Raw genomic sequence first — 10,910 nt, 5'->3', positions numbered from 1 at the left:
TGCTGAAGAGGATAGGCCTCGGCGTCATGGTGGACCACGGCAGTCTGCCCAGCGCCTACCTGACCTCCCGGCCGCTCCGCCAGGTGATGTACGGGCTGCTGCTGGGCGGCGGCAAGAGGCTCTGGGTGGAGGAGTCCGACAGAGAGGACCTCAGTCTGGGCAGCTGCATGGTCCGTCCCGCCCTGCAGGGGGTCGCTCAGCAGCTCAAACTGGACTCACTGGATAAAGTAGGCTAGCGTAGATTTAGAGTCTAAGCTGATAGTCTTTGCTTTCATCATGGTAACAGCTTTCACACTGAGAAACAGGTGCATTACAACTTTCTGTTGCCAGCTTTGGTTTTCACTAAATTGCTCCACAACCAGCACAACATTAACATTGGTGAAGTACAAAGACTATTTCTGTTGACTCCTGTATCTAAACTACAGAAAGGCTACAAGTTCTTCACCTAAAGTTATCTCTTCGCAAAAATAAATTTGCCACAGGGAGTTGTAATGCACCGGTTTCTCAATATGGAAGCTGTTACCATGACGGCGTGAAAAGAGCCTATTGGGCTTGATCAACTCCGGATAGGTTGAGACTGAATTATGTGTGTTCACGGTGAACTTATAAAGCCATCCTCAATCGAGGACTGAAAATAGGATTTATCATGGATTCAGAGGACGACAAGCAGAGCAGAGCGTCATATTTCACTCCAGCCGAACAAGAAATATTAATGACAATGATTATCTTGCAATTCAGTGCATTTATTTGGCTAAACTTTGGTTACTGTCGGCCGCAACCACGCCGTACAAAAACTCTCCCAGACAACCTAGCTTTCTTAGCACAGGGCAGAGAGATGGAACAGCAACAACAAGTCTTAATAACCTACTTCCTTGACCCGCCTCCCCCTGCCTCTAACCAACAACGGGAACACTCACCACCCTAACGCAGGTGATTGGCAGACAGCAGGTGAGAGGTACAAACTCGCTAATAAACATCTCCCATAACTGGCCATAACATAATCACATCACATATTTGAACAGGGTTGCTACAATATGATTGCCCCCCCCCCCCCCGGTGCCCCCCCAATGCCATTGGATCAGAGCGCAGTCAGGCTTGATTAATATTGAAAAATATTTTCAAAGAAGAAAAAGGACTCATCCTGAGGAGGAGCAGGACAGTCTGGGCCAGAGGAGCTGAGCAGATCAGACTGTGGTTGTACTGGTCAGCTTCCAGGTGTGAATGTGTGTGTGTGAATGTGATCAGGGTGTTCCTGAAAAAGAGAGCATTGCTCTCAGTGAAACTCCCCTGAATAAATAAAAGTGAAAAAAAAAAAATAATAAAAAGAACGGTAGATAAACATTATTGTATAAAAAGCATCTACTTTTGGGCATGAGTTGATTAACTCTGTTGAGGTGGATGGTGTGTGTCCCTCCTACAGAATTTTAGATGTTGACCTCATTGATTTTTAAAATGAAAGAGTGTAAACTGATATAAATGCAGTAAATTTAACTGGAAGAAAAAATATATATAATGCCAAATTGAATTTTATTATTGCCAGAAGGTGTCAGTGCATGAAAATGCACTTTACTGAATTACAATTTTAAATTGGGTCAAAATGTATTTTATTAATTAATTAATTAATTAATTAATTAATTCACCTGTTCATTTATTGCAATCACCTGTTATTTTCCTACCAAGTGGCCTTGTGATGTAACATAATACTAGTAATGCCTACTTTGGCATTTGCTGCGCCGTCCCACCTCCCTTCACACCACAGGGGGCAACCTCTCAGAACCGAGTATCAAGTTGACGCTGACTCAGAACAAGAACAAGTGAAAGTGTCAGGGTGGTTTTCTGGACACTGGACGGGACGTCTGAGGTGAATATTATTTTCGTTGTGAGTTGTGGTAAAACGTTGGGAGTAGCGGCTCGCCGCACAAGAGGCGTAGAAGAAGAGTGCCAGCCATTTTTAATACATCCATATGAAAACAACCAGGGCAAGCCACAAAAAGGTGAGATTTTATACTTTATTGCAAATAGACCTACTTCAAACCAATATGATTTACTCGTGTAACAGAAAAGGGTTCAAGAACCACAGAAAGCTTCACAGATAACACTGACCGGTCGGGCCAACTGGGGGAATGGTCGGCATCCGTCAGCAGCTGAAGACGTGCTTGGGCGAACGTTGTCACCTGGTCGGAAAAGCAATGCGGCAGTTTCACGTTCGTGTCAGCAATCCAAGGTAATTGGACCCGAATTATCTAATGAACTGAGCTCAGGCTTTATCCGTTTCACGAACGTGGATTAGGATTTCATTAGTCAATCCCACATTAAATCATCTCGGATAACTGCGCACCCGCTCTGCTACAAACGGGAGATGAATGGCACGCCCAAAACAGGATCACACCTACACTCACCAAGCACTTTATTAGGAACACCATACCTAATCCTGGGTACGTATCAGCTTTCAGCTCTGTGTCAACCGGCTACCAAAGCGGGCCCGGCGGCACGAGGGGGCAAGTTTAAGCGTTTATATGCCCTATAGAAACATAGCGCTGTTACTTCAGAATTTGCCTAGGGCCGCGCGGCGCTGTCCCCGGTACTGAATGGAGCGGAGGAGAGATAGAACACATCACTTCGGTTCAGCCTGCATTTCGTGGTTGTAAATAGAACCTTCGGCCCTAATTCTATTTTTTCCATTGTATGGAAACGACAGGGAAGTGAAGTTTCGGTCAATGAGAGAGAGAGAGAGAGTGAGCGAGAGAGAGAGAGAGAGAGAGAGCGAGCTGCATGGCACGAGCAGAAAGACAGACAAAACGATCTGATCTTTTTTTTTTTTTTTTTTTACTTAATGACCCTGACGCTGTTGGCTATTATTTTGTTGATTTTAGCAATCATCTAATCGTTCATAAATTCTATTATTTTGCGTAGACCTACGTTCCGAGTGCTCCGATTCCCTAAATTGTGCGAGGACACTCAGGTTTAATACTGGCTTCACCACTGCTGTGAAATAAATGTATTATTTGATTTTGAAACAGTAGTCTTTCTTGTGTTGTTGTTATTTAGCCTTTCAGAGGCTATTGCATGGTTAAATCAATGAAATTCATTAAACCTACCACCAGACCAATTTTAGGTGGTGACCTGGCAATCTGCCCCAAATATTCCTAGGCCTATTTCATATTATGGCCATGACGCACAAACACATGGAAAAGGTAAGGTAGGGAATTGTTCGCATCTAGTCAAAACGCCACTATACTGCCACCCGCAGGATGAAAAAAATAGAGAAATAGACATAGAAATAGGCATAGCAGGATGATAACCTGCTGTTTTACTATATAAAAAGATTTGCCCCCTCGCTATTTTTAACTGCCCCCTCAGTCACTTCATCCTGGCGCCGGGCCTGTACCAAAGTGACATCTGCCTCAAGGTTCGATGTGTGTTGCATTCTGAGATGCTTTTCTGCTCACCACAGTTGTTATCAGGTTATCTGAGTTACTGAAGCCTTTGTGTCAGCTCCAACCAGTCTGACCAGTTTCCGTCCGCAGAACCGCCGCTCACTGGACAACAGCCACGCCGCGGTCAAAGTCACTGAGATCACATTTTTTCCCCATTCTGATGTTTGACGTGAACGTGAACTGAAGCTGCTGACCTGTATCTGCATGATCTTATGCATTGCACTGCTGCCACATGATTGGCTGATAGGATAATTGCATGAATAAGCAGGTGTACAGGTGTTCCTAATAAAGTGCTCGGTGAGTGTATATGGACACACTGCGGTCACGCCATCTGCACTGGGAAAAGGCTTGGTCATGCTATCTGCACTTTCGAGTGCGCATTTATAGCCTATCGCAAGTTACGGATATGGAATTATGGGATGGCAAACTCTAGCATTAGGCAAAGTGTATTCAATGCATACCACTTGTTTAAATGCCATAAAATAATTAAATCAAATTGTTTTCAGCAAATCCCAATACATTCATGAAGACCAGGTCCCCAGGTACTCCTGTCAATACTTTAATGTTTTTTTACTGCAGCAATTTGGAATTATGGGATGGCAAAATCGTCCAAAATGACCATTCAATTCTATACCCACTGCTCTTTAAAATGCCAGAAAATTATTAAATCAAATTGTGGTCAGCAAACTCCAATACATTCATGAAGACCAGGTCCGCAGGTACTCCTGGGGACCGCCTATTTCTTACAGCTCTTCATCACAGTCTGTCTCCAAGCAGCAGTTCAGCTGCTAAGGAGGTTTTTTTGATGAACGTATAGCCTAGTTAGTATAATAGTTAGTCTTTAATGGGGTTAAGTTATTGCAAACAGACAAAGAAAACATGCTGATTTATTAAACATTTTCAAAAGTTAGGTGTCCCCAGACTTTTGACGAGCAATGTATAGCAAAAATAGTATCTGTTAGGTCAGACTCAGTCCCTGTGCTGAAGTTTACACGTTAAAGACGGTTTATAATCTTACATTTATATGTGTATATGATATTTGGGTTTGCATATTGTATTTCCCTCTTTTTTTTTCTTTTTTTTTTGAAGGGGGGTTTGGGAGTGAAGTTCTATAGGCCTATGTTTCTTGTATTATATTGTTGTGTGTGCGTGTGTGTGTGTGTGTGTGTGTGTGTGTTTTTGGGGGGGGGGCATTCAGTGGGAGCCGATAGTTTAGACAGGCAGACAAGGCAGTTGAAGGCTGATGGGAGAAGCAGTCAGTCTCATATAGCCAGTGTTAATTTTGACAGCAAATTTTGATTTAGTTTTAGTCGTATTTTAGTCATCTGAATTGTTTTAGTTTTAGTCTAGTTTTAGTTGACAAAATATTATAAGATTTTAGTCGACTAAATCTACAGTAGATTCAGTTGATGAAAACTAACAGGTTTAGTTCAAGTGTAATTATTTAAACGTTTCTCTTGAATTTCCAATTAATTTTCTGTATATATACACAGATTGCTCTACATTTCTCCATATGACTGTTCTTCTCTTTCTCCCAAACGCTGGCTGTGGAAAAGACATTTCTGAACAGTTTATGCTAGTTCATCAGGTCTTTTTATTCTTGTATTCTCTTATATTGTCAATAGGCGATTATCAATAAAGGATCCCATACCTGGATGACTGAAAAATTATCTAATGTACTCCATTTTAAATAGTTCCATTTGTCAAACAAATAACTAACCTGTATATATCTAAAGTGCTCCCTTTCAAGTACTTAACATAACATAACATAACTTAAAAATATATACAGTGCTACACTGTTCTGTTTGTTGTTGCTTTTGTCTACAAGGTGAAGAAAAGAAATGAGACCTTTTACAGAGAAATCTGTTTTCTGCCCCTCTGCCCTGCTGCATCTCTGTGCTGTCAGTCTCTCCTGTATCTTTACATCGTTACATTACAGCCTGTAACATTATTATCTACTCTGTTTTACTGCTCAGCTCCTCTGGTCCAGACTGTCCTGCTCCTCCTCAGGATGAGTCCTTTTCCTTCTTTGAAAATATTTTTCAATATTAATCTGGAATGAGGGAGCAAACAGTTAAAAAGGTATCCTAATATTAAGGTTATCAGTCCACTCAGTGGATACTGACTAGCAGCTATATACAGCTAATCTGCTAATCTCGGAAACACCAGCTGTATTCCGAATAACGTTAATAAATCTTAATTCTTCTTTTTAGGAATTCAGTCGGCGTCTTCGAGCGAGAGAGAGAGAGAGAGAGAGAGAGAGAGAGAGAGAGAGAGAGAGAGAGAGAGAGGGGGGTGGGGGGGGTGGGGAGAGAGAATCTCTTCCCAACTCGTCTCTCCCTAACATTTTCGTCTCATTTTTATTTGTTGACGGAAGAGTCAATACATTTTGTCATAGTTTTTGTCATCATAAATTATTTTTTATTTAGTCAACGAAATTAACACTGCATATAGCCTACGCCTGTGTTTGTAGCCTCCTGTATGTTTCATTGTTCTCTGCACCCTGAAGAAGGCCTGGTGGGACTCTCGACTTCACTGCTATCCTCTGTAGAAACACACCGCAGTAGAAATGAGTCTCCACCAACGTAAAAACTCCTACAGGAAAAGAAGCTATCCAGATGGACCTGATACTGGGAAGGAAGCTAGGTGAGTGGATGGTGTGTGTGTGTGTGTGTGTGTGTGTGTGTGTGTGTGTGTGTGTGTGTGTGTGTGTGTGTCTGCATACTATGTGCACAGGAATGCAGCCTTCCAGCCTTGTCTGTGACAGGCGCTAACCAGGCCATTGTACCTGGCCTTCTTCCTCCAGCATGGCGATGCACTTTGTTGACTGTGGAACGTCGGGTCTAAGGGTGGTTATGGCTGCATGCTGAGGGAACCTGAGTTGCCTGCCCAAGTCCACCACCAGCTGCCAGTCCTGAGTGGTGTTGAGAAGCCCAGCAGCTGCGTTTGATGTTGAACTTGACTTCTCGCCGGCTCTGATGAAGCTGATGGTCTGCTTCATGGGCTTAGATTTCTTGCTCATGTTGATGGCACTGCAGACGGCCTCTGCAATGGTCTTGAGCACTTGGTCGTGCCGCCAATGGTATGGACCTTCTCCCAGAGCCTTTGGGCAGCAACTCAAGATGTGCTTGAGAGTCTGCTCTGCTGGATTTCTGGTCCTCAATGGATGATCTAACCTGGACCAGTTGCCACCGTTCAGGAGTCTCAGTTTGCAGGTGTTTCCATAGAGGGCAATGCTGCTCAAATACCTTGGCAGGCCCAGCTATCTCCTCAGACAGTTGCTGGCCTTCTTCTCCAGGTTTACAACAGTGGAAATGGGAACCTCATAGAGGAGCAGAGGTCATAGGATCCTATGCAGTATGCCATGTTGGTACATTCACACCTTACATTTTCCCAGCCGACCTGACTTGTCAACTCTCAACAAGCCCTCCAGCTCCTGGCAGGTGGTCTGGATCGATGCTGCATCTCTCAAGCTGCTGTCAAAAATTTTCCCCAGGCTTTTCACAGGCTTCTCAGGGAATGAAGGTATTGGCTTGCCTGAGATGGTGAACTTGTCCACGACTCTCTCCTTCAACACAAGGGACCTTGCTTTCGCTTGAATGACACCCTGGCCCACCCTATCAGCCTCTCAAGCCCCTGCAGGATCCATCTGCCTCCAGGTACCGACTCAATGGTGACTGTCAAGTCCATGAAGGCATGAATAGGCAGTTGGCAGTCCCAACCTTGGACCTGGAGTCTCTGCACTCTGCACTGGTTCAGCAAATTTCGCCAACATGTTCATCGCCAAAGTGAACAGAATCACTGAGATGGTGCAGCCGATGATGATTCCTACTTCAAGTCTGTGTCACTCTGCTGTAACTGACCCCAATGAGACTCTCAGGCTGAAATCACTGTAATAATCCAGGATGAGGTCTCTTACTTTGGTTGGAACATGATAACCTCACCAGTGTTTTCAGCACCAGCTTATTGGCCATCAAGCCATAACCGTTGGCAAGGTCTAACCACACAACACCACAAGATCTCCCCTATTCTCCATGGCTTCTCTGAAGAGTTGTGTGACCATACCTGTGTGCGTCAAACAGCCTGGTACCCCTGGGATGGCACCTTTCTGCATGGAAGTGTTTCTTAGGAGGAATTCAGCCAGCCACTTGGCTACAATACTAAAGAAAATCTTCCCTTCAACACAGAGCAAGGAAATAATCCTGAACTGGCTGATTTTCTTGGAGTCCACTGCTGCGCTACTCTGTCTCTACTCCAAATGACCCTCAGCCACATCTTGGGGCAGTGCTTATATACCTTGTAGGGGATTCCGCTTGGTCCTGGTGCAGAACTGGACCTTGCTGTCCTCACAACATCCTGCACTTCCTTCAGGAGTAGCTCCCTCAAGTCAAATGCACTAGTTGGCTCTGGTGGTATTGCACTACCTGAGTTCTTGATCCCTGGTGGGGATCACTGAAAGTGCTGTGAAGGTGTTGGTTGATTTCCTCCTTTGAGCAGGCTAGGTGGCCACTGTGCTTCTGACCAAGAAGCTGCCAGGTGAACCCAAATGGGTTTGTAATGAAGGCTGCTCACTACCTAGTCCTCTCCCTCCACCACCTCCTGTGTTGCTCAGCTCTGCGCAGTGTTAGAAGCCTCTTTCTGAGTATGTTGCGGTGCTCGGTCAGGGGTGCACATTGTTCCTTACTTGCCTCGTGTTGTTTCTTCAAGACGTTGAGTTCCGCCCTGATCTTGTGGATCTTGGCTGCTTTCTGGTTCTTGGTGAAAGGCTCCTTGACATTCCTCTCCTCCTCAGCACCAAATCTCTCAGCAGCCATGCTCACTATGATGGTAGTCATAGTCTGCAACCTCCTCTCTACATCACCTTTTGCTGTTGCTTCAAGAACCATGTCTGTGTCATCGTCAAACTGCTGCCCTACAGCTGCCTTGCAAGCCTGAGGCCACTTGATCCGTCTTCTCTCAGATGGCCTGCATCACATGGAGGCTCTGGGCTCTGAGGGGTGCCTCCTGGCCTGGCTCCTCCTCTGTCTCGCCAGGTACTAGACCTGTGCATTGCGTCGCCCCTTGCATTTCATCCTTGACTGATGGATCTTTAGACCTCTTGCATTCTTGCAGATATTACCACACAAACACTCTGTACATGTAGTCACTTGTCCGTTGCCTTGAATCTGTCTGGCCAGGATGCTGGGGTTCTCATTACAAAGACTTTACAACACAACTGACTCACATCACAAGACTTACAGACCATACACATGATAAACATTAATAGACACATTACAACATAAACATTTTGAGAAATTTGACAGGTATGAGAAATATCATAAATGTGAACAAACATGGAGGATACAAGATTACTTAGAGCATATTAAAACCAAGATGCGATGTAAAAGTGTGTTGTAAGAAGTAAATTAACAGATTTTTCAAGGCCTTCCAAAATCTTGGATGAAATGTGTTATGTTATTTTCTGGGCAACAGGATCCAACAGAAACCAACATCTCCTCCTCCCAGTGAAGTGTCCATGAAGAGTAACCGCTCCATGGAAGTTCCTGAAAACTTCAGAGGAGAGTTTCCTACTGATAAAGGGTGAGAACAGTAAAGTCAATTCTAGTACTGAGTCAGCTAATAATTATCTGCATTAAAGTTCCCATATCAATTACTCAAAAAAGGGATAAGAATAATGTGATTAATGATATGTTTCAAATATTGTAGTTTAGTTAAGAGGATATTTCTTAAATTAATTTGAAGACTTAAGTATGGATGGTAAGAGTACCAAATGATCTTACTCAGGTTTAAGTAGAAATAAAATTACTGGGGAAACAAGAAAACATTCCTCTCACAACCCGTTTGGCCAATCAGTGTAATTTTGAAAATGCTGAAATAGAGCAATGACACATCATTCCCCAATGTTTTGTCAAAATCAAATCAGTCTGGACTTTTATATAGTGACATGCAAGGAATCTCCAGTAGGACCTTTTGTTTATTAAATAATAAATTACATGACTTATCTTATAAGGAAACCAGTGGACTTGAAATGAATCTTCTGTAAGTTAGCCAAGCACTTCTACAAGCAATTTGAATTAGAGAAATATGAAATGCAAAAATCAATCTTCCAATGCAACTGCAGTGAAAACTAGTGTCAGCTGGGGCCTCATTTATAAAACTGTGCGTAGATTCCGCACTAAAAGGTTATGTGCGCACAAAAGAGGAAAAGTACGTACGTCACAATCACAATCACAATCAACTTGAAATGTTGCACACATGCACAAGCCTCTACACTCCCACAATTAACCATAGATGGTTAATTAAACCCCCTGAATGCTTGTCAGTCCATTCTCTGTGCTAGAAAATGGCAAAGTCGGAGCAAGACTTTCCCGGGCGCCTCAGTTCGGGCATCACCAACCCAAAAATTGATTGGAAACATGTCACAGCAGCAGTTAATGCTGCCAGCTTCGAGAGCCGGACCCTTTATTAAAAAAAAAAAACGAAACAAGAAATGGTCCGATATAAAGGTTGATGCCAAGAAGCGCATTACTGCGCAGCGTCAGTGTCAAGGTCAGCATCTGCAACTGGGGTTCTGCTAAAAGACTGTAATGCACTTCACTCACACCATATCAGTCTGTAATGAAATATTTTATGTTTTTGACAAATGATCGGCTTTCAAACTAAAGCAACAAAGACACTACTAAGTTGCAGCCTAGACGTTCTTCTGACACTGAATATTATTATTAGAAGGCTTTATAAGCTGATGTGGAATATGCCTGAAAATGAGTGTAAATGCCATTTTTTGCTTTATTTCACTACTTCATCATCTAAGTTGCCGTTTCCCATTGTCTCCAAAATGTGCACACGTATGGGTCAAAGTTTCCATAGCAGTGCTCCATTTTCACGCCAAGTTTGTTTTTATAAATCCGAAAATCTGCGTGAAAAGTACCGCCCGCACTTTTCAGGACGGTTTTGTGCGCATGCAATGTTTTATAAACGAGGCCCCTGGTCTGTAAAGGCTACTACCACACAATGTTTAATATGTGGCAGTAAAACAAGGACCTGAATGAAAATCCTACAGGCTTTTAGATAAATCAGGACATGGACCTTCTGACAAACAAAAAAAATAGCTCATTTAAAAAGTGCTGAGAGTTAAAGTTACAGAGTTACTTCAGAAACAGACATTGTAACATGGTATGGCCCATGCAATGCAAAAAAACAAGACAGGTTAGGTTAGGTTATTTTAATTTAAAAAAAAAAAAGTAAGAATAATGTGATTTATGATGTTTCAAACAAATGTAGTTTAGTTAAGAAGATATTTAATGTTAATGAATTTGAAGACCTAAGCAAGAGTGGAAAGAGTTAAATGTCTTACTCAAGTAGAAATGCTGTTGCTATGTTGACATAGTATAGTTAGCATAGTTTCTTAAGTAGAAAATTACTGGTGACAAAATAAACCTAAGTAAGAGTAACAAGTGAATCCTAGCTTAGCGC

General features: G+C 43.0%; 1 pseudogene; it reads right to left on the bottom strand.

The window, feature by feature from the left end:
- Positions 1–6,207: 6,207 nt before the first annotated feature.
- On the bottom strand, positions 6,208–8,272 carry LOC139918705 (uncharacterized; annotated as a pseudogene).
- Between the last annotated feature and the right edge of the window lie 2,638 nt (positions 8,273–10,910).

The sequence above is a fragment of the Centroberyx gerrardi genome, chromosome 12 (genome assembly GCF_048128805.1).
Source record: "Centroberyx gerrardi isolate f3 chromosome 12, fCenGer3.hap1.cur.20231027, whole genome shotgun sequence".
Taxonomy (NCBI): Eukaryota; Metazoa; Chordata; class Actinopteri; order Beryciformes; family Berycidae; genus Centroberyx; species Centroberyx gerrardi.
The sequence above is the reverse complement of the archived record's forward strand: the minus strand, read 5'-3'. Positions and strand labels throughout refer to the sequence as shown.